The sequence below is a fragment of the Rhynchophorus ferrugineus genome, unplaced genomic scaffold (genome assembly GCF_030347505.1).
Source record: "Rhynchophorus ferrugineus isolate W39M unplaced genomic scaffold, kcgeb_rfMv2 rfM3, whole genome shotgun sequence".
Classification (NCBI taxonomy): Eukaryota; Metazoa; Arthropoda; class Insecta; order Coleoptera; family Curculionidae; genus Rhynchophorus; species Rhynchophorus ferrugineus.
In genome coordinates, this window is record NW_027472582.1 from 36,689,123 (window position 1) to 36,713,214 (window position 24,092).

The window sequence follows — 24,092 nt, forward strand, 5'->3', positions numbered from 1 at the left end:
ATTAAAGTTTTAAATACAGTATTTGTTTTATACATTAATTTAATGAAACAAAATTCGTTTGATTTATGCGATATTTTAATTTCACGGGAGATGGTCACATTATTTAGTAGTAATAGTTAGTAGTAATATTTAATATTAGTACTTTAAATATTATTACAATGTGTTATTCTATTTATTTCAATATTATTTAAAAACAATGTTAAGTTAATTACTTTCTCTCAACTATTATAGTTGAATAGGCTAAAAACAAATAAAAGTATAATTTTCTAAATTCAAACATACTTATTTTCGTACCAGAACTAGAAGTAATGTCCGTAATTTTAATATATTTACATCAATTCCAAATAATTAGTCAGGGAGCATTAAAACCTGTGGAAGTTTAGGGTGATGCTTCTTCGAAATGTTTTGCTGTAAAATATTACTTTAAGAGTTTAAAAGTATAATTAACATAATAATAAATAATAAACTATGGACCGCCAAAGCGCCAAAAAAGGCAGCAATCCCAAATATTATATATTGTTATAAAAATAAAAATTAAAATGTTTTTGGTAACGTAACATTAACAATATGTAATTCTATAATTATAGTTTTTATAAAATTCTTTTAAAATATATTATATATGATACATAATATTATTTTTATAGCATTATATACGAACTAATACCATTTGGAGTAATACAAATCGAGACAGTTTCCTCTGTTCAGTAAATTTCAAGTAATAAAAAACTACACAATACTTAGCTGGCTAATAGAATTTCTCCTATCTCTCGATTTGGAAGTAAAAAGAATATTTGTAACCAATCATGTCAAAATATGGTTTACTACGAACGAAATGTCATGAAGTTCCTCCTAGTGCTAAGCTATTTAAGATATGTGCCTAAAATATTATCTTTTTTTTGGAGAAATAGAAAATTTCTAATAAAAAATCAATTATAAAAAGTTCTCGGGCGGCACCCACTTTGCACAGAGATTTCTCATACCCATATATTCGAGAATGATAATGTACACATTCAGTTGATATCTTTAGAGTATCCGCTATTTCATTCAATTTCAATTTATGGTAATTCAAAATCATTTTGTGGATTTTTATAATGTTTTCGTTGGTAACAACCTCTTTTGGGCGTCCACTGCGTTCATCGTCTTCGGCGCTCATTTCACCACGTCTAAGCTTAGCATACCACTCCTTGATGGTTGATTTCCCTGGGACAGTGTCCGTCCGGCATCAAGCCAAGTTTTTGCTTCAACTGTATTTTTTCCCTTCAAAAAGCAATATTTTATCAAATCGCGAAATTCCTTTTTACCCATTTTTTTCACAATAATCAAAGTTGCTTTTCTCAAAATGCTATAATTCACAAACAAATGATCCGACAGATGTCGAATTTATACACGCATCTTTTCAGGGTTAGGACTAAGTAAAATACATATGGATTTAATTCTAATAGCGCCTAATTATAATGTGTCAGACCGGGGACTATTCAATTGTGCAGTTATTATGTTATATTATGTTTGGAGAACTTTTGTTTTAAGAAAATAATATCATCATATGGATTTTCGAAGGTCGTATTAAATTTCGTATTACTTTGAAAATTAAGATTATCAAAGATCATCGATGTAAACACTTGGTAATATGACAAGGTCAGATTCAAAAAATAAAACAAAAGTGTACTTGTATGATACTTGCAGATTAGGTGAATGTTGTATTTGGAAAATTGTACTCTATCAAACTCATTTTGCTGTGTTAAATATATGTGTGTTATATTTCACGACAGTTACGGGCCTGTCTACGCAAAATTAAGTATTAGAAAACGAGGCGGGATGTTTATGTTAAGACTAAATGGGAGTCATTAGTGAGACTTTAAGACATAGGCAGTTTGCTTTATATTCGTGTAGATATATGAAAGAGATCTTAAGTGACGTTTTAAATCGTTATTAAAAAATCGCCTATTAATAGCTTTTTTGTTTTAAACCCCTTCGTATTTCATAACTTCTATATTTCTAGATATATTGAATGATCGTAGTTGTCAAGGACAAAGCTGTAACTGTATTTCATCGAAAGTGTAGAAGCATTATAAATGAGACCCGTAAAGCTACATTTACTTACGGATTCATATAACTTTAAGAGCCAATTCAGGCTAAGTGCTGTAGATGGTGTTTAATAAAACGAATTATTATTTGCAGTATATAATTAAAATATAGGCAATTTAAAATTCATTATGAATAGAAAACGATCATAGTGCGTGCAGTTCAGATTCATGGTCTTCGTGCTAACGAAAGTAGAACTACATAAAAAAATAATAATTTCAATTTGGCGGTATAGCTATACAAGATCAGAAATAACGAACTCTATCAATTTATAAGTTTGCATTCAATAGTTCACTATAGTAGAATAAATTAAAGAAAAATTAGTGAATACATTTATGACATTATTTTGGCGCGACATTATCACTGACATTTAAGATTTTGCAGTATATTTGATTTTTTTGCAATCTCTTTTATTGCATGGACGATTTTTAGATTGGATTTTATAGGACGCCGATAAGTATTAAGATTTATCCTTATGATATATAGTTTTTCTTATGATATTTTCGCTCAACATCAGAATCACAGGCGTATGATCTCAGCTTCTGAGATCTAACAGGTCTGGAGTTTTCTCTTGATCAGTCGGCCAATAAGTTGGTTTTCCAGTTGATTTTCCATGTAACTACATCTTAGTTCAGTAGCTGCTTTATGCAGTTCATTGCCTTTAGTAGTTGTCATTCTGGATCCCCATCTTGTATTTTTTGTATTAAAATCACCTCCAATTATAAATTTTTCTCCCAGGTTGCTTAGGACATTCAAATAATTGTCCGTTTTTGATTGAATCTTGGAGGACAATAAATTGCGGCTACTGTAACCTTGTATCTGCTTGATTACTTGATTAGTTACTGCTATTACCTGATTTCTAAGTAGACATCTGCGCTCGTTTTTTTTAGTGGTATCCCCTGGGGGCCTTAACAATTTTATGTGCAAGTAATGTACTTTATCTTCATTGGAGAGCTTATTTTCCATTTTTAACCGAATTCAAAAAGGAGTAGGCTCTATGTTCGGCCATATGTTTTTTCGCCGATTTCTACGTTGATTATGGATCGATTTTCAAAATTGTTTTTTTTATTCGAAATAGTGCCCTCAGGTGGTCAGATATTGGGGAATAATATTATTGCTGAACCGTTCTGACTAAAAATTGGAAGCAGTTCAGTGTAAAAGCCATTCAGTTTGTTTTTTAAATACTAACCATATCATATGAGAAGTCGTAGAAACATGGTAGGCAACTGTTTTTATGCTGTAATAATTAGAATGTTAAGCTCACACGTTCAATTCCCAACAGAGCAGAAACTTTATTTTCTCTAGTGTGGTTGGAACATTTGTCAGATTAGACTAGGTATTCCTAATTTGTTCCTAGACTAGATAGAAGGTCCCAGTGCTTGAAACATTTTTTATTTTCAATCATTGTTTTTTTATTGGTATTTTTCCTCATACGGGCTGTAATTTTACTCCAGATATCTATTGTAATACTTAATAAAACTTGAAAAACATTAAAAAGCAATAAATATCTATTATTTAATGAGTTCCTTATTTATTTTTTGAAGTCGGTTAATTTTTTTGTAAAAATATTTTTATGATACTGTGTTTCCAGATCAAAGCATTTGGAAATTAGTATGTTTCTCCTCATTTTCTTTTATTAGTACCCGTGTACATTTTTTTTGCTAAATTCTACCGATTTCCTGTATATCTATTGATTGAATCACCACATTTCCTCTAATGCATTTGCCATATCATCTGTAAAAGTGATCCATAAAATGTATCTATTCTCTCCTCATACATTCCAACCAAATGCTCATGTATATTTTGTACAAATACACTCATATCTGATTCCACCATTAGTTAATTTTTTCTTCGGTGTGTTTATCACAATTCAATTCACTACAATGTTTCTGTTTACAAGTCCAAACAGTTATTCATATAACATTAATTAAATATGCAATGATATAATTAGAAGTCTTTACCATCTACGGGGTACATTTCTCAGGCTTGTTTCTAAAAAGAACTATATAATTAAAATATTGAATTAACCATTTGAAACAGTTCTTCCTCTGAAGAAAGAGCTGAATATTCCTGAGTTTTCTAAAAATACTTCCCAAATTAACAGTCTCCACTGAAATAATTGTGCTAAATTAGGATTACATCAACAAAACGATATCGAAAATAAATACTCACATTTTTCATATATTTCATATATTTGATTCTGAATAAAGCCAATATCAAGACTTATCTTAATTCGTGACCTACTTCGCATGCGTAGGGTTTCTAATGTTGGTAAATCCGCCACTGCAGAGAGGAATCAGAATATTTGAAGAAATATTTTATTAAATTAAATTGCATTCTTAAACAATATTGCGTATACCGACAATTTTGGAGGAGAAAAGTATGTTTTAAAATTTTCAACATTTATTTAGGCTACTTTGTATTTAAAATAACCTAAGTTTCTGTTCATTCATATTCGTTCGCTCGTTGCTGCAAATTCCTGAAGATGCTGGTACCCACATTAGGGTTATAGATTTAACAGATAACTTTATTTAAATATTTTCATGTAAACATTGTTATGTTAATTTTTACATAATTTTTATCGTACAAATATATCCAAATAAATATTACAAATGAAAGGAAAATAAAAACGTAATAATTGTTTAATTTAAATATCAGAGGGAATGTGTAATATAGCTGGTTCCAATTTACAAATATTGACGGCTTGATAGCAGCAGTAAACAAGACGATAGGACAATCCTAGTTGCGGCTTCTAATGCCATTTGAATATTTTAAATTGATGGGTGTAAAATCCGTCACTAGTCTTTTAATGTCCGCTAGAATGGTCTCTCTCATCAGCTTCATGATGATGCCAAGGAACGTGGTTCAGAAGCCACGTTGAGTGATAGTTCCAGTCTAAAAACTTGAAATTATTGATAAGAATAGTAAAATTTTTTCATTATCCCAAACGTCGGAAGTGTTCATACATGCTCTACATCATGTGCTGCAAAAATTATCAATGTTTAATATTTAAAAAAACTAAAGAATTAATAACCCAAAAAATTATAGGCTGATAAAATGGGGGCCTTAATAAAATGACGCGCCTTTATTAACACGACCGAAATCTTGCTGATAATGTAGAGCTATTGAAAACAAAATTCTTAATCTTAACTATTCTCTTAATTAATGTCTCGAAAACTGTGTTTCTTAAAGAAGCGAGATTAACAGAAATTTTCTGTTTGCGATTAGTATAAGGTAATTAATATATATGTTGTGATCCTTTATTAGGTAAACTGCTGTGATAGAAAGTAGCTTAAGTTTCATTTTAGCTATTATGGCCTCAGTACGATCTGTATGTCGACGAATCGCTGAAACCATTGTATGAAGACAATTTGTTTATCACTTTTTTTATCAGTTAATTTTCCTTTATCTGTGCCGAAAACCCTTCTGGTATGTTTTTTTGCATTTCGTTGTTTTGCACCCATTCTCAATTTGTAGCCCTACGCACTTTTTTGGATCTTTGGATCACCGTTGTAAGTATTTATATCGAGTATATCCTGGAAGATCTTAGTATCACCATCGTCAATATATTTCACAAATTTGACTTCATGTTTTTCAACTGATCTATCAAACATTTCAACAATTACCTTTTCCCGTAACTGCCTTGACAGAAACTGGATTTGATAATTATATCAAAAACTTTTCACACAACGTTTAGCTTTAAGCGTGGTAAACCTACGGTGAATTTGAACCTTTTTTCCAAGGCTGATATTTTTTTCCTTCATTAATTAAGTAGAAATAATTACTTAAAGTAAAGATGCAGTCGTATAGCAATTTTCGAAAAAACTATAATGTGTACAGATTAATAATCTCTGACAGATATCTATTATATTACTGAAAATATTTAATACTTCAGTCTCAACTCCCAAAGAAATATTTTCTTGCATGTAGCATATAAAATTAATGAACTCAAATCTATCAATTACTCACTCAAATTATTTCCTCTGCTGGATTTTCAGCCCATTTTGATTTCAATAATTTACATTTAAATTATTTTAACATGAAATTTAAGATATAAAATATAATATTAATTCTAAAAGTCTGTTAACATCATTGAAATTATTTGAACTGCTCTCAGCGCAAAAATTAACTTCAATTGAACACTAAATATGAAAGTTTACTTCAACTTATAATATATAAGATGATCTTCGGTTATAGCATTTCTAAATATATATCGGGGAACGAAAGGAAAACGATAGGATGGTCCTCCTGCAGTTGCAATAATTGTGGATTAATGAATTTTTGAATATTTTTTGTTTTAAGGATAAAATCCAGCAAAGAACATTTCACTCAGACCGGTAGCCAAATTTTAAGTTGGTTACTCCTCAGTCGGTAGCTGTACTCTCGAGGATGATTGTAGGGAGCCGATATTTAGCAAGAAATAGAGTTCAAATAAATTCTAATTGGTAAAAATAGAGAAAATGCCCATTTCTTTATTTTAAGTATTTTTTAGATTAAAAAATTAAATCATTATGATAATATTTCCAGTAAATACATTACTGACAGAATGCACAACTTACATATATTTGATATAATTAATTTGTAGCTTTTTATTATCAGGTATTATATTAAGGAGAGAATTAAATGTTATGCTTAAGTAATACCGTTATATCTTGAGATAATTAAGTCGAAATCGGTAAGCACCTTTTAGAAAAAAATATACAGAATTAGTATCAGATGCAATAACTGTAATAAATAATGTGATTAAATATAAATTACCTGACCTAAAAATATATTCACTCTCTATTTTGAAATTGAGAGCTGAAAACCCCCTTAAGCAATTATATACACTTTTTTTATAATATTATAATTATTCTCAAATTTTATTTAGAAATGGTTAATATTTTATATATATAAATAATTATATATAATTCTTTGATTACTAACATGAAGAACGATAAACATATTGGAACGAGAGTATAACCATTAGATTATGATTTAAAATTAAACTTAGGGTTTTTCGATTTAAATTTCAGGGTTACCGGTCGAAGTTGACAGCATATGGCAGCGTTTTTGTTTTGGAAATTTTTATATAATCTTTTTATTATTCAGCTACTGATGCTAAAATACAATGAGAAGTTATACAACTGAGCAACACATTTAAATGGCAAAACTTTATTATCAAAATTACAGTTTGTTAACGTAATTCGGTAGCTCTTAAAAATCAAATACTCAACGTAGTTAAATTCGAGCCGATCAACTCGATAAGCAATCGGCGAATAGCTACAGGTCCGTACTTTAAAGAGACAAGATTGACCGATGTCCTTAAAAGTATGCGGAGAACCTGATACAATAAATTGCTCAGCTTGCATAAAAACTCGGTCAGTATTCATGCAAGATGCATTTAGTTAACCTAGGGGCTTAAAATTAGAGATTACAACAATGCCATTTGTGCGTTACTGAATAAGTGATGCGAAACAAAGAACGTTCCAAGTTTCGCCCTTATAATTATCGAACTGTGAAAATAACAACTCTTGCAAAAATACATTACAATTATAAAAGAAAATTGATCCAATTGCAGTTATAAATGAAATCAATATATTAAAAGATACGAATCAGCAGTTAAACCAAAAACTGTTGGAACAAAGTTATGAGCTTACAGCTATGCCGTCGTATATGCAAGGTCCGTTACAAGACATCGAAGACATACCAAGAGAACGAGAAAATTATGAAACTAACTAATTAACTAGAAAGGCAGGTAGACGAAAACCCGTATGTACTGAGGTGAAGTATAAAATGAAGAAGAAATCCGAGGTGACACCTTCCCCGCTAATAAGAAAACATCATGGGAATATCGTACAGAACCACCAACCGAGTACAATTCAAAATTCTGACAAATAATGACAAGTTATTTATACAAATGAAATAGATTATAGAAGTATAAAGAAACATACAAACAGAATTCTCCATATATCAGTTAAAAAAGTGATACAGAGCTGTTATAAGGGGACTACCGCCAACAACAATTCAGGAAGATATTTAATGTGGACTTGAGGACGCGAAACTGACATGAAGACGCGACCGTTACACTTATAGTGAAAATACGATAAACTCAAATTGCGAAAAAATTACTAAAACATCTTCGCTGTTTTACGTCGATTTAGTACAAAATGAGAACAAAAAAAACCTTTATGATGTAAAATACCTAATAGATTGTAAAATAAAAGTTGAACCTCTAGAGAAAAATAATAATATTCCTCAATGCACAATCTGCCGAGAGCTTGGGCATACTAAACATATCTGCGATAGGGAACCTAGATTTGAAAAGTATCAAATCATTGTAGAAAGCAACGCATTAGCGTAGCAACATGTGCACTGTGTAACGAAAAAGGACACCCTGTCAGTTATAAAGAATGTGTAGTGTACCAGAAGAAAATAAAAGTATTTCAGCCAAATAAAATGAAAGCTGCACAATTCATGTAACCTGACAAAGCCCAAAATCTTTGCGAAGCCATCTGCCATTGAAAGTAAAAAACTTGAAGAAACAGCAATTCAACGGCAAGAAATATTTGCGACAAAAAACCTAGCGAAAACAAATTGAAGTAAAGAAGCAGGAAACTATAACCAACAAGCCAGTCATTGTCGACATGATGAAATTGACTTTAGTGTTTAACAAACAGCCTGGACCTACTAGATTTTTGCATTTCGAAAGGCATTTCACCAAATACAAATCGAGAGCTTGTGTGAACTATCATCTGATCACATTTCAGTATTGTTAACACTAGGCGCGACAATTCTGAAAAAGCAAAGAAGCTTAATATTAAAAACAAATTTACTAGCTGGGACACGTTTAGAATATATAATGCAGGAAGAAATTAGTTTAAACGTAAGACTCAAATGTATAGACGATCTTGAGGTATAAACCCGAATTATAATTGAACAAATTCGGTCTGCTGTAAAAGCTACTATGACATCAAGAGAGAAGTTACAATATGAGGTAAATTACCTTCCTGAAATTAGGGAAGCGATGAAAGAAAGATGAAAAGCTAGGATGGCACAGAACCAGAACCTAAACAAAATATAGTAGAATTAGTAATCAGACAAATCAAAATATTAAAGTAACAGAGTTACTTCGAAAAATATGTAAGTAGATTAAGCCCGGAAGCGGGCAAAGATTACTCGCTATATAAAGCAACTTAGAGTTTTTAATGACCAATTATTACAGTACCGCCTATTAAAAATGATCGAAATTAATATGTTCGATGCAACGATGAAAAAGCTGAATTATTCGTAGAATATTTAACAACTAACATATTCCAACCAAATGATATATAATATACAATAAATATAAATCCTGTTTATTAGCCCGATATAGCGTTCTTTTTGGACATAACCAAAGTTTTTGAGAAGATTTGGTACGAAGGTCTAGAGGCCAAATGTACTCGGTTAGGTCTATGCGATGATCTAACCGTTATATTCCTAGATGTTGCAATTCAACCCACAGAAAACACAGCCCATCTTCTTCGAAAATCGAGAACTCCCAAATTTCATTGTCAGAAAAAGCCACATATGTCGGCCTTGTCTTCAATTTAATAATTTACATTTCAAAATACTTTAATCAGTCATAGCTGCTACTAAAAAGCTAACTGCTGCATTTGATAGTTTTAGTATTTCTCATATATTATCTAATCATGCAACCAGAAATCACATGCCAAAGGCTATCAAACAATTTTAGAAATTCAGAGTGATGCTGCTCCGTCATATCTCAATTATCGGTTTTGATTTCAACGATTTATAAGTGGCCATTTTGATAGCAAAGAATGGTCTGGAGGACCATAATATTTCGAATACAATGAATTGCAAGATTTCTTGGACGAAAATCCAGGTGAAACACTCAAAGAACTTTCAAACCAGAAGTTGAATAAACTGTTTGCAGATATTTATACGTGATGGAAAATATCCAAAATAAGAAAAAGTGCCTACCATACAAATTAACTGAAAAGGTCATTTTGAACCAACTCAAAATCGCAATTTCATTGTTTTCCAAGTAGTTGGTATGGTAGTAGGTAGTAGTATGGCGTACTGTGGCTAGCGATGAAGAGTGAATCTACCACATTTACACCGAAGCAGAATATTTATGAATTCATGATATACAGGTAAATTCGAATTAAATTGGTGCTGCAGATATCAACCGACGCTAACTGAACAAATTAAATTACGAATTATTGCAAAAAAATCAACAATAGCAAGTAATATTCGAAAAGTCATCCTCTATATAACAATTATCGGTCACACGTTTCAGGAGTTGTGAAGAAAACACTGTTGCAGTTCAAATAAAAACTCCTTCCGCACCCAGCGTACTCACCAGTCATAGCACTTTCCCACTGCCGCTTGCTGATTGAATCGCTGCTAAAACCATCATAGTTCTTTCAATACTATTATACTGATTTTTCTTAAGAAAGGTCTTTTTTGAGGGAAAAATAATCAGAACAAATGCAAGTACCTAATATGAGGAATGACAATATAAATGTATAAAAGGGGACAAAAGCGTAAAGTTGAGTACTGTCTATATATTTTATTTATGTCTTTGTGAAGAAAGAATTATAATATTGTGAAGGATAATTAATTTCAAAATGTTTTAATAATATTAAACAAAACTTTTGCAATAAATGATCAGAATATATAATTTTCAATAGTAATTAAAAAGCATATTAAAAGCAATTAAAAATAAAGCTACAGAAATTCAGATCTACAGAAGAATTAAACAAATTATTTTGAGCTAAATATGTAGTAAAACAAATTGTGGGAAACTATTAAACACAAAAAATAGAGACACATCTAATTGTTTCCGGAATTAAAGACAAATAGTAACCTTTAAAGAATCAAAAAATAGAAACTAATATAATATTCATTTATATAGTCTGTTTTATATGTCACAAATTCCGTGTCAAAAAGTAATACATTTTATAGCAGTGACTATTTTGAAAAATTTTATAGTTTTTCAACGTTAAGTAGAAACGTATAGATGGCAATATTTCCCAAATATATTTCTAATTCAACTTGTTTTCAATTGTTTTGTTTGTATAACGTACGTATAAGTCTAGTTCTGACTTAAGTTAAAAAGAACACAGTATATCACAAAAACATTTTTTAGGTTATAAATAATAAATTATAATATAATTCTTAGTTATTAATCTTCAATAATAATTAATTACTATGTTTGACACATTGCTAAGTAGGTTAACTAAGAATACAACCAGGAAAACATAATTACGCCAAAACAGGTGAATCATCCCAGAATGTTAGTATCTAGAAGTTATAATAATAAGAGACTTGCATGCGTAATCATACATATTATAACAGTTTTGAAAGATTATTATTGGGGAATTATTTATCAGCTTAGATTTAAATAACAAATATAATGGGCAATGAACCGATTAATGGCTACTCATTTATATCTACAGTTGCACTTCTAATTATTCAAATATTTAAAATTATTATTAGTTTTTTAGATACTTCACCAAATAAATCAGCTGTTGTTTGATGTTAAATAAAAAAAACATAATCACCAACCATATCTCTTGACTACCAACGGTAATAACTCATGTAACATTTTCGGCATCTATTTTTATTTTCGAATCATTAGCAAAGGTACCATTTGCCATACGGTATCACCTCCAGCCATTCGGATCTCGGCCGAAGAACCAGTGCCCATCACCCAACTGTAAAATAGCGTTTTCAGTCAGTAAAAATTCGACCGCAGTACCAGAACACCACGCTGAGTACCGGCCGTCCAACAAAGTAGGGGAATGGTGTTCTTCCATCAGATCGACCCAAGAAATCGTGTCTGCAATCGCGCCTGACATCGGTACTGCACACGTACCGAATCCGCTTGGTACTCGTTTCAACGTGCGCTACTCCAAACAAAAACTTTAAAACATTTATCTGATATTCTGATAAAAAATATTATAAAAACACCAAACAAGTAAACAGTATTATAGGTGCGATCATGATGTTTATTAAGAATTATGTTTAATTAAAGGATAACTATATAGTGAGATAAGTGACGAGTTGACAGCGATAAAAACTGAACGGCAGTATAACCAAAAGAAGTGTTATTGTTGGTGAAATTGAGGCAAACTACATCTTATTGGAAAGCATCGTTCAATGCCATGTGCAGACGCTAATAACAATTAACTCAAATATTTTTATTACCCATTATTATCGAAAACCAGTGCAAAGATCGTAAACATTAGAAACGAAAATTTTTCGTGGATGGTTTCAGTTCCCCTGGTTGGATGGTCATCGAACGGTGAGTGTTATATTATAGCTTTATTCTTCGCTTATTTTCGCACTCTATTTCATTTTTTAAACATGATGTGGATGATGTTGCGTATTCTTTCTGCACAATAAGTCACTAAATATATTCTCGTGTAACTTTTTTATTATTAGTAAATATTATATTGTTATTCAAAATATTGCTAGTTAATAATTTTTATTTTAAGGATGTTACATATATTTTATTACCAATAAATCACTGATTCTGTAGACTTTTAAATATTTTTTGATAATACTTTGTTACTATTCATTGCCGGCTAACTGACACTTGTTTTTACACTTATAACTCTATATTTATTTACAATCGGACACTAGATAGTCACAGGAAAATAGTTTGGATTAAGTAATTACAATTGTGTTGTTTTTTTACTATTAAATACTAATATTATATTAAATACACTGTATAATAACAAATCGTTTAATTCTATTGAGTCTGCATATTTCTTTACTGTTACTTAAGGGTTACAATTCTTTTGCAAAACATTTAATGGAGCATTTCTTGTAAATCTACTGATTTCTTGAATACATTAATTTGTATTTGAACGCAAATTATTTTTCATATAACCGTTTCAATGGAGTTTTGTATCAAGTTTCATCGCATCCCAAGTTGTCTCTATACTTAATATTAGAAGTAAAATAGGTAAATAATTATTAACATTCTGGTTAAGATTAAAGCCCTTAAGAATTCATTTTGCTCGCTTTTTGTAATTAGTATTTGTATGAACTTCATTAAAACATAAACATTACTAGTAATATTCCTATTACTTATCGTTCGTAATTTGGATAGTTAAGAAATATAGCACATAAAACATAGATTTTTACATACAGTAGCTGAATTTTAAAAAGAATGCACGAAACTTAATCAAATTAAGATAATACAAAAACTAAGAAAATATAATTATCTTTCAGTTATAAATTTTCATTTATTATACTTGTCTTGATTCTACACATAATAAATCACCAAATATGTTTTTGTTAAAAGAAGTGTTCTGAATAAGAGAAATGCATATATTGATGCAGACAGGTAATATAGGATTCGAATATGTCATGTCTTAGAAGAAAGTACCTGGAAATTAATGCATTGTATAGCCATATATCGCATTGCTTTTTGTGAATTATAAATTATATTTTTTTTGCAGACAAATTTCTAAAGCAGGAGATAGTTTTACTAGTTTTTCAGTTTTCTTAATTTAATTAACTTTTGTGCATTACTTTCAAAATTGAGCTACTTTTATAGATGTTATTAAATTGACATAAAATTTAGCAAAACAACATATATAATAGTTTTATGTCATATTACATAATATAATCACTATAGTTCAAGTTATTTCATGGATACCCCGAGGTTGCAGTGGATTTATAGTTGTATATTTTACTACGTTAAATATTGTTATCTCATAAATTGATTTTTAATAGCAAACAGGTTGTAGAAAATAGGTTGTATATCAATAAAAGTCATTAATGATCAACTAAATTAAGTGCTCATCTTTTTGACAAAACTTCAATACCAGCAAAGTATGTTTGTGTCAATTAAATGCATACATATTTAACTAAAGACATTTATAGTTATATCATTACTGGATATATGAATATATCAAGTGTGTACGTACAGTGTAACTCCTCTTGTATTCTCTTATTAACCATTAAAAATGCCTAAAATTGCATAATGAGATAGTTGTGGAACTTTGATAGACAAAACCTATTAAACGATTTATTCTTGTTAATTAACACTGGGGACTGAAACTATTAATCAATTGAAACTATTAGTTATTTGAATTATAGTTATGTTTGGAAATTTCGAATGTTCAATTTTAATATAATCAAGATAAGATTTAGGCATGGCGATTCAATAAAGTTGTAAATTTTAGTATTGAACGCTGCAAACTGTACATCCATATAGAGAGTTACTGTAAGGTTTTTAATATCTAATGAATAACATCTGCAATGTACCTATTATCTAATTTGGCTTCAAGTAATTAGCTTGTTAAATTTATATTTTATGTATTTTATTAACTATTATTATCTATTCTGTATACTTTTATTTAATTTATATAACTTTTTCACTGCTATTTATCGATATCTTCTTTTATATCAACATATAATAGACATTTTTTATTTTATTTTGGATGTAGAATATTATAAACAAAAACATAACAATATATTTTATTATAGAAACTAAGAATTTGAAAACTGCCATTGCAAAAAAACTATTTTCTTTTAATATTTTGAAAGTCTTTAGTCTCTTCTGTATACATCTTTTGGCATTACTAGCTACTGACAATAATTATTAAATAATTATAGAATTCTAGGATAGGTTATTTATTTGCAGCACAAAGGGTGCGATTTTATATAGTAACTTTTTTTGTAATTAAACTTTTAATGCTTTTTTTTGTGAGTTTTAATCAAAATTTAGATATACTATCTGATAATATAATTTCAGACTTCAGATTTCTGTATAAGACTGATTATTCAGACCTTTCAATGTGATTATGAACTTTTCAGTTTTATGTTTTATTGGTTATTTGTAAAAAGTATTAAATGTTATTGCATTATGTTTCCACAATATTTTATTTAAATTTTTTACATAAAATAATTATATAAAACCATATAATATTTTATATCATATTATATTATTTTATTTAATATTTTATTAAAAAATCTTTAACCTGCCCCTGTATACGTATCATGAGCTTTAACTGACAAAGTACTACTTTACCAGTCTACTTATCGTGATAAATATTCAAAAAAAAAGAGAAAGAGAAAATTTACATGAAAAGGCACCGGGTTGTAACAAAATCATGATGTGTGTAGTTGTTCTACTCGGATTTAAGTTATTATATAGAGACTTGTTCGATTATAACATAACTGTATCACTTTTGGCACCCAGTTGAGTCATAAAATAATGTACATTTTGGTTTATAGTTGTATTACTTTTGAATATTTACATTTATTTTGCCGTTAATATTTAAAATTTCGAATTGAATTAACATTTAGAAGAGATACCTAGGCAAGAGTATACGATATCTTGCTTTCTATATGCTCTGTATAATGTTCCTTTTTAGCAGTACGCCTATACTGGAATTAAATAATTTTAGGAAATTATTTTTTTTTTAAATTTTAAGAGAAGAAACATTTTAGGAACCATGAGGCTACAACATATATTTCTTACTGTTTCGGTCACTCAACTCATAACTAATAAGTTTTAAGTAATTAAACTCAAAGAAAAATAAAACCCTGACTCATCCATAGCTGTTTTCAATCTAAACATGTGATGTTGCAAAATCGGTGATACGAGCCTGCATGGAAAATAACTCGAATAAGAATACTAACCTAACTAAATAAGAATTTCAACGTGACATGGCTTGACTTGCAGCTCTTTCAGTACTATGAAAACTATCGAAAAATAAATAAACACAGAAATAACCTCAAAGGATGTAGCAAGGGGGAATTCATTAAGGAATAGAACTTAGTTTGTTAAAAATGCAAAACAATATATCCCTGTATATAGATATCCTTGGAACTATATCCTTATCCACTTCAATACGAATTTTATTAAATGCTTGTATGCAGTCGTATCATTGCTATACATACCGCAGAATATATATTAATCAAAGTATTTCCCATAATTTTTACAACTTTTAGCAATCTTTCTGGCAACTTAGCGATATCGTTTCGAAAAATCAAGTCATCGATCAATTTGTGTACTTTTTCAGCATTTCGAAACCGTGTAGTAGAAGGCGCTAAGTCTTGTGAGTAGGCTGGTTGCGTAAGAACTTCCCATTTAATCTGCAACAGTGTATCTGTCACAACTCTGTACCGTGTAGCATTGTCGTGCAAGGATATGCTTTTGCGCCTGTTACTCACTAGTGCAAATGTTCTTGCATGATTTTGCGGAATATTTGCTGATACACCTTGCTGATCCTACCATTTAAAACTTTGAGCAAGTAGTCTTTAAGTGCATTGTCTTCGAATATGCTTGACTCTCTAGTCCATTATTTGCCATTGACTTGGACGTAACCAATATTGAATCATTAAAACTAAACCGACAATTGGGATATGATAATACCAGAAGACTTCGTCCGCAGATTTGTTCACCTTATACAACAAAATTAAATGGAAAGTTATTCATTCCAGATATATCACTGATTAAAATGTATGCAAGCTTCCAATATATTCTATATCTTATCGCGACTCTGAGTATTATAATGGCAATGGTGGTTAAAGTAAAATTTATTCTGGTTCGAAGCTCTGAGGACCTTGATAGATTAATTTATTTATCAGTTTATACCTTATACATTTTACTTTGCTACTTGTTAAAGTAGTAATACTGCATTTAAACAAACTAGGGAATTATCGACTATACTGTGACTAACACGGTTAACAAAATGTAAGTAAATTCATCATAAGTGATAAAATTTATGTTGGCAGACTTTGGAAGGGCTGAATATAAGATTTTGTGAGATTATGGAAAAAGTTATTAAGCTAGCTACTAAGCATCTCAAAAAAACCAAATTAATAAATGAATTGTTCGATGTCCACCCTATTCACTAGTTTTATATTATTCCCTAAACCTGCTGTTTTAACACATTTAAAATTATATAATGAAAACAAGTGGCAGTGTTGCAGAATAATATTATACTTTGTATATATGTAATAATATGTATTTGCTTGCAATATAATATGTTTGCCATAAACTATTAATCTTATAATAGTATTTTTATTCTTGAAGAATAAAAAATATTAAATAATATTGTACATTTAAAAGATTCGTACACAAGTATAGTATATCTTTGTCCTAATTACTGTGATATATCGTTCTGTAGGCACGTGAATTTTTATTAAAAAAATTAATTATAACTATTTACTTATTGTCGTCATTAGAAGTCATCGGTCAGTTGCATTGTGTTTTTTTTTGTGTGTGTTGTGTTTGTTGTTGTAGTTAAGTAAGTGAAATATATCTGTGTTGAATCTATTTACAATATTATTTTAACTATTGTCCACTCATTCCTCTGAAGTTAGTGCCGAGCCACAAATCAGATTTGTTTTGTTCGTAGTTTAATTTTAAGAACCCAACCGAACTCAAACAATTATATTATTTTAGATTTGTTTTGTTGGTAATTAAATTTTTTGTATATGTCTCAAAATTATATTGTTATTTTTGTATTGTTTGGGCTCGGCACCGACTTCTAAGTCATCAGTTGGTAGTAGTCAAAATAATATTATAAATAGGTAAATAGGTTTAGGTAAGTATTAAGCTAAATTGTGTGCATAGAGTAGAATATAAAATACGTGTACTAGAGAGGTTTAATAAGGGTCTTGTATATTTTTATTTAGCTATTACAACGATTATTATGTATATATTTAATTTTAAACTGCTACCTAGCCTAGGTGATATGACAAATAGTCTAGCTAAATTAGAAAAACAATTTTTCGTGCTGGGAATCAAACTAGTGACCTCCAATTGAGAGCTAAACGCTTTAAAAATTACACCATAAAGAGTGCTTAAAAAACTGAATGGCTTCTGCACTAAACGACTTCCAATTTTCCATCACATCAGCTCAGCAATAACATTATACAAAAATATATGAATATTTTAGAAAAATAAATGTGAAAACTTTTACGTGCATTTGAAATTTTAGGGATTCCCTAGATTTCCCCCTTCGCCCCAACAGATCCTGTCTTGAATACAATGAGACCATCTCGGAAGTGCACAAAATCGGCGAACATACATTTACACAAAATTTATATACAGCCGAACATAGAATGTACACCTTTTCGAACTAGTTTAAAAAATGTTGCCTATCTCAAATTTTGCTGCGACAATGCCACTTATATAAAAATGGAATAAAGCCCATAAATTAAAAGATCACGGCAAATTGAATATTATAGTTCACAAAGGTTATATTGAATTGCATTAGATATATGTGATATGTTGTAAGCCCTAAAACCACAAAAAACCAACACAAGTTCATAATATTCATGCCACAACATCACATATGTTTTCAACTTGATTATTCTGACGTGCCATGAATTGCCATTAGCAGCTGATGAAGGTGTTAGATGTGAGAGGAAAATATATTTGTTAATCTGCCTTTCTCTTTGCGAGACCTATCTTAACATATAAAGTAATACCAATTTTAACGGTTTCGTTTCTATTCTTATTATAATCTAAAACTAACTATCTATCTAGCTATATCTATAATAATCTACCAAACAATATTAACAAAATATATTCAATTAAGTTTTGAAAAATTGTATAAAAAATATTGCATCAAACAAATATATCTGTGATTTAAATTCTGTAACCGTTAAGACTAACAAAAACCTGTAATTTTGAAATAAATTAACGTTTTCCTTTTTTTTGTAATTCCCATTTGAGGAAGAAACCAATAGACCTACAATACCTTTTGAAGAATAACTAATGATGGTTGTAAGATGTATTGCTTCTAGGATCAGCTTTAACCTATAATATATATCTCCATTAACTTTTATCATATTGTCTTCATAGGTGTTTTATCCAGCACTAACAACTATATGCTACTCTACCGATTGCCTTTCTAGCAGTACAGTTACAATTACCACACCGTTGTATTTAATGGTTTTCAGGATTCAGAGTTTTTCGATTTAAAAATATAGCACAAGTGTGAAAAACAATGATTAACTATAGGTTGTACGAATAAATTCAAATTAATAATTTTTATAAGCCTTAATCAGAGGAATTGGTAAAACGTATGTTAAAATTATTATCTCTCTTTAATTAGAGTTTTCCTCATATTTATGCCAGCATACAAATATCGCGTGTATTTAGAGCAATATAAAAATCGCCTCAATATTTGGCATCTATCTAAGACGGCTCCAGCACGCTATGGCTGATCTACCGGGAAATGTGGTTGAGCGTTGTCGTGCTGAAATATCACTTTGTCATATGCTTTAGCATTTGAAGGACTTTAAGATACATCAGTTATTGTTAGTAATATTCTCCAGTGATGATTTATTTAGGTAGTTGTAAATTTCTATTTGGGTAATATATATTAATCAAAATAATTTCAAACATTTTCTGGGTTCATCGATCTGGCAAGGTGGCTATACCGTGTTGAAAGAATGATATTGGTTTGTCCGGTATTTCATTTTCGTGCTTCTTATCGTGCTTAAGCCTTACTATATCGATCTCAACAAGTAGTAATCAGAAGACAGAACTTTTTATTCCAGCTGCAGTAGTATATCTATTAAAACACAAAATGTTATTCAATTTGTTTCATTAGTTATACCGTGTTGAAAGAATGATATTGGTTTGTCTGGTATTTCTTTTTCGTGCTTCTTATCGTGCTTAAGCCTTACTATATCGATCTCAACAAGTAGTAATCAGAAGACAGAACTTTTTATTCCAGCTGCAGCACTATATCTTTTAAAACCCAAAAATGTTATTCAATTTGTTTCATTGGTATTGGTATATTCCTGCAGTAACAATTCAGTATTAGCAGCTCATAATATACTACAGTATACACAATAAGACTGTACGGTCATAAATATTCCGCTTCGGTATCGATGTGGATGGTTTGGGAGTAGCTCATAACCTTTTGCACTTGGGATTGTTATAGAATATGCACTTTCTATTCGCAATCTGGATACGCCACAGAAAACTTTTTTTCCTGACAAACAATGAAAATGAAACAAACACAAAGAAATAGAAAAGTTCACAGGTATCGAAATGACATATTCAATAAATTCTGCTAGTTAGTTTTTTTGGATTTTTCTCATTGCATGTAAACACCTGGGGACAATATTTTGCTGACTATCAAGCTGTTAAGATTTTGAGAGTTTCATTTGCGGGTCGAATTTAACTGTTAGGTCAGATTTTTTAACAGTTATATTAATACTTGGATTTTATATTAGTAGATGTCTCTGACTAAAATACCTGGAAAAACCTAAAGATCATACCCAGTAGATCTCCCCATGGTTTCTAATTCATCCCATGAATAGCTTTAGCCCTTGAAGAGCAAGCATCATTCAGCTTTCCTTACTACCCACTTTTCTAATTTTTTTCCATTTAGTTTTCTGTCACGCTTTGGAAAGTTTAGCAATAATTTTCTCAAGTATTTTTCTCTTTATTGGACTTATTTCGACTTATTTGTTACTGGTGTTATGCCAGACATAGAATTTAGATTACACCTACGGACTTCAGAGTCCCATCAATTACACTTTTTTTCAGATTAAAACAAAGGGCTGCACATCCTGCTATTTATGCATTTTACATTGTATAAAATCATATTTGATCACTATTTTGAAGTTATCAAAACATCGATAAAATTTCGGTTCCTCATATCAGAAACATGAACGAACTAATATATAACTAAGTAGGATACCAAATTAATATTTTATACTCATTTTAAGTTGTCAATGAAAACATATTTATACCAATGATAATGACTAACTAATTTAATATTATATTATAAAATTATAACATTTTATTTTTGTACTATATTTGTTATAAATTCAGTGTTTATAGTTTATTGAAATAATTTTAAAAATTGTCATCAGTTACTCATTTAATAAAATGAGTAACGCCGTATCCACTATCGTTTGTGTTGAATAATTAATGCCCATATATACCTTATAATATACCTATTATATAGCCCTTAATATAATACAGAGAATTAATTTATTCAGCTTGATATTGACTGTTTAGCTAAATAAGTCACAGACTAATTCTTACAGTTAGTATATATGATTTCGCAACTCGCCTGACCTGAGTGAGTAATTCAGTAGCAGTTCGAAAGCTATTGCTGTAGTTTTATAGAATGTATACTACAAATACTTTAAAAATAATAAACTGTTTACAATAATATGGTGAATATTTTAGTAATTTACTAAACATTGATATATGCAATTAAATTTAATTACATTCTTTAAATTTCTGTAAATAGTATTCTTGCTTAATGATTATAAAGGGTAGTAATATGTAGATCAATTGCAATTAGAACATAGTTTTCAAAAATAATACAGTTTAGTTTATTTCCTTTCTATAAATTACAAGTAGCAATTTAGCTTTTGCAATCTAGAAATATGAGTACTTTAAATTGATATTAAGTAAATTAATAAGCCTATAAACCTATTTTTAAAATTACTTCATTTAAAATAATTTGGAATGGACTATTTCATATGGACACTGTACCCAAAAATTTGATATATATGTGCATTTCATTAATAAATCCAAATGTATTTGCGCACTGTCAACCTTTTAAAATAGCTACGAAGGAAATACTTAGTTTGAAAATTGTTAATTGCCTGTTTTTATTGTATCTTTATAATTTTAAAAATACTACTCAATAACCAAAATGGTTTGCTATTCATTTGTGTCGTGCCATTTTTAAGAAGTCTGAATTCACAAATGGACTGCTTTGTTTTTATTCTATTGCTATTGCAAAGAACAATCATTATAATTTTTAGTTTATACTAGTGGTTAATGTTACGAGCTATTTAATCCAACAGTGTCGTGTTAACATAGTACTTAGGTCAGGAGTGCTTCCAATTTGTTATTGTGCTTATCTATACGCAATGGAAAATCTAACAATCATTTCAGCCATATCAATAAACTGTACTGTCTGAAAATAATGCTGCATTTGTATGCATTTGGAATAACAGAGAGCCAAATAGGTGCTAAAAATTTAATTATGACGAACTAAAGGAATTTCAATTATTTTTTATTAGCAGATACTGAAGTCTTGCCAATAATATAATAAATAAAGAAGGAAATTCTTAAATATAAGGTCCTAAAGCCAGTGAGAGATTTTGACTTAGTGCTTTAGCGATAAAAATTTCGAATCTGTATGTCCGTTTACTACACAGTTGAGATATATCATAATAGTTTTAAAATGATAAATATCTAACGGATCCCATGTTGTATACTTGTAATAGTATATCACCGAGTACGCAGTGACATGTACCATCGTAGGTTTTTTTGTAACAAGAAATAAAACATTTAACTAACGGAATACCGAGAAAAAAAACCTAGCAAGAATTGTTGTCAGTGTAGAACCAAACTTAGAAAATAAAGTACAGAATTATCTGGATAGTTAGGCGTACGCTAAAGATGGCTTGGTTTGAAACACGTTTAAACACCTTCCTTGTAAAGACAAAATTGTGCTGATCGATGTATATTTTTTCTAGCGTTTACATACACAGGTAATATGCATTAAATTTACTATACGATTAATTCTGTTTATCAATAAATAGATGGATGCAAGTGGTTTGCATGCAATTTGTTATAATTATAAATAATTTAACTTCACATTGTTCGTATTGTTCATAAAAAATGTGTTGTTTATATAAGAATTACTATGTAAATATATTGTTAAAAATTATATTTTCTCTCCTTTTTACCAACCAGGGTTTAATTGGTTTTGGATCAAAATCATCCAAAAAGACATCCGGCCTTCGCCGGTCTGGATATTGAGATGGCTGGGATAGTATTCCCTATTCCCCAAAGTCATAATATACATTACCATGACAAACATTACAACTATATTCAATGCAATGCGAGACCTATTGTCACTAAACATTTTCTTAGGCATAACATTTAAAAAATCTGCTTCAGCAGAAATATTATGGACATTTTGTATATAATATTTACTAATTTTTACTTTATTATGTAATGGCCGAAAATTCTAAACTATTTCTTAAAGAAATAAGTAAAAGGAACCTATATAATAAATCATATATTAAACATGTTTCAATACAGAGGGTCATTAATAATTCCTCCAGCAGAGATTGAATTTATTGCACTTTTTCGGCGTCTATAGTTGTTTCGTAGACGATATAAGTTCTATTATACTCTTTCATTGTAGAAAATGTGAAAAATATGTTAAACTTAAATATTATATAAGACTACATTATATGGGGCATTGCTACAACAACTAATAAAGTAGTATAATTAGTAGATCTAGGAAAAACTAATTTCGAATTTTAATTATTGATGCTTTTAAATTCGCACAACTTTAGTAATGCTTGTGCAAAATCATACCATAGTGAGTTTCAAAAGTATTAATCCATAGAATATATCTATATAAAGGTAGGATCACTCTACATGAATTTACATTGTTGAAAGAAATAAAGCGAGTTTCCATATGTGAATCTCTATGAAACACATAATAAGTATATGTGAATTATAACAAATATGTTTATATTATATAAAAAAATAATATGTGCAAAACATTGCCGTTGAAATCCGGAGAAACTTCTCTGTTATAAAACCAATGAAACTGCAGGATTTCAACGTTAGTGCTAAACCTGGTCGAAGGTTTTGGCAATAATTGGAAAAGCACCACCAGATTCCTGTCTTTTTCAGAATATATTTTCCTAGAAATAGACATTGCAGGAATAATATTTCCTAAACATTGTTATATGGTCGCTCTACACCAACACGTAGATTTGAGATTATAAGCTTTTATTATAATATATAATTTTTTTAATCTCAAAAAGAAATATAATTACATTATATTATAGTAATTAAAACAAAAGTGTCAATTACTTAAAAGCCAGTTTCTTACTTTCTTCTCAGAGTGATTTTAGATACCATTTGAGCTTTCATGGTAGGCGTTTAAAACATAAACCAAGTCCATAATAAAATAACGGTCTAACTGTTGATAATTAAAAATCTTAATATATTACTATTACTATCTTGTTATTTTAATATA

At 29.6% G+C, this 24,092-nt stretch overlaps 1 protein-coding gene across 3 annotated transcripts in view; it reads left to right on the forward strand.

Annotated features, from left to right (window-relative positions):
* The first annotated feature begins 11,804 nt into the window (after window positions 1-11,804).
* The window catches only part of LOC143193578 (uncharacterized), a 169,464-nt gene continuing 157,176 nt past the window's right edge, over window positions 11,805-24,092 (forward strand). For all 3 annotated transcript variants that reach the window (XM_076399878.1, XM_076399880.1, XM_076399879.1), the window contains exon 1: window positions 11,805-12,373. The gene's annotated coding sequence lies outside the window, so the exon portion shown is untranslated. The remainder of the gene's footprint in view (window positions 12,374-24,092) is intronic.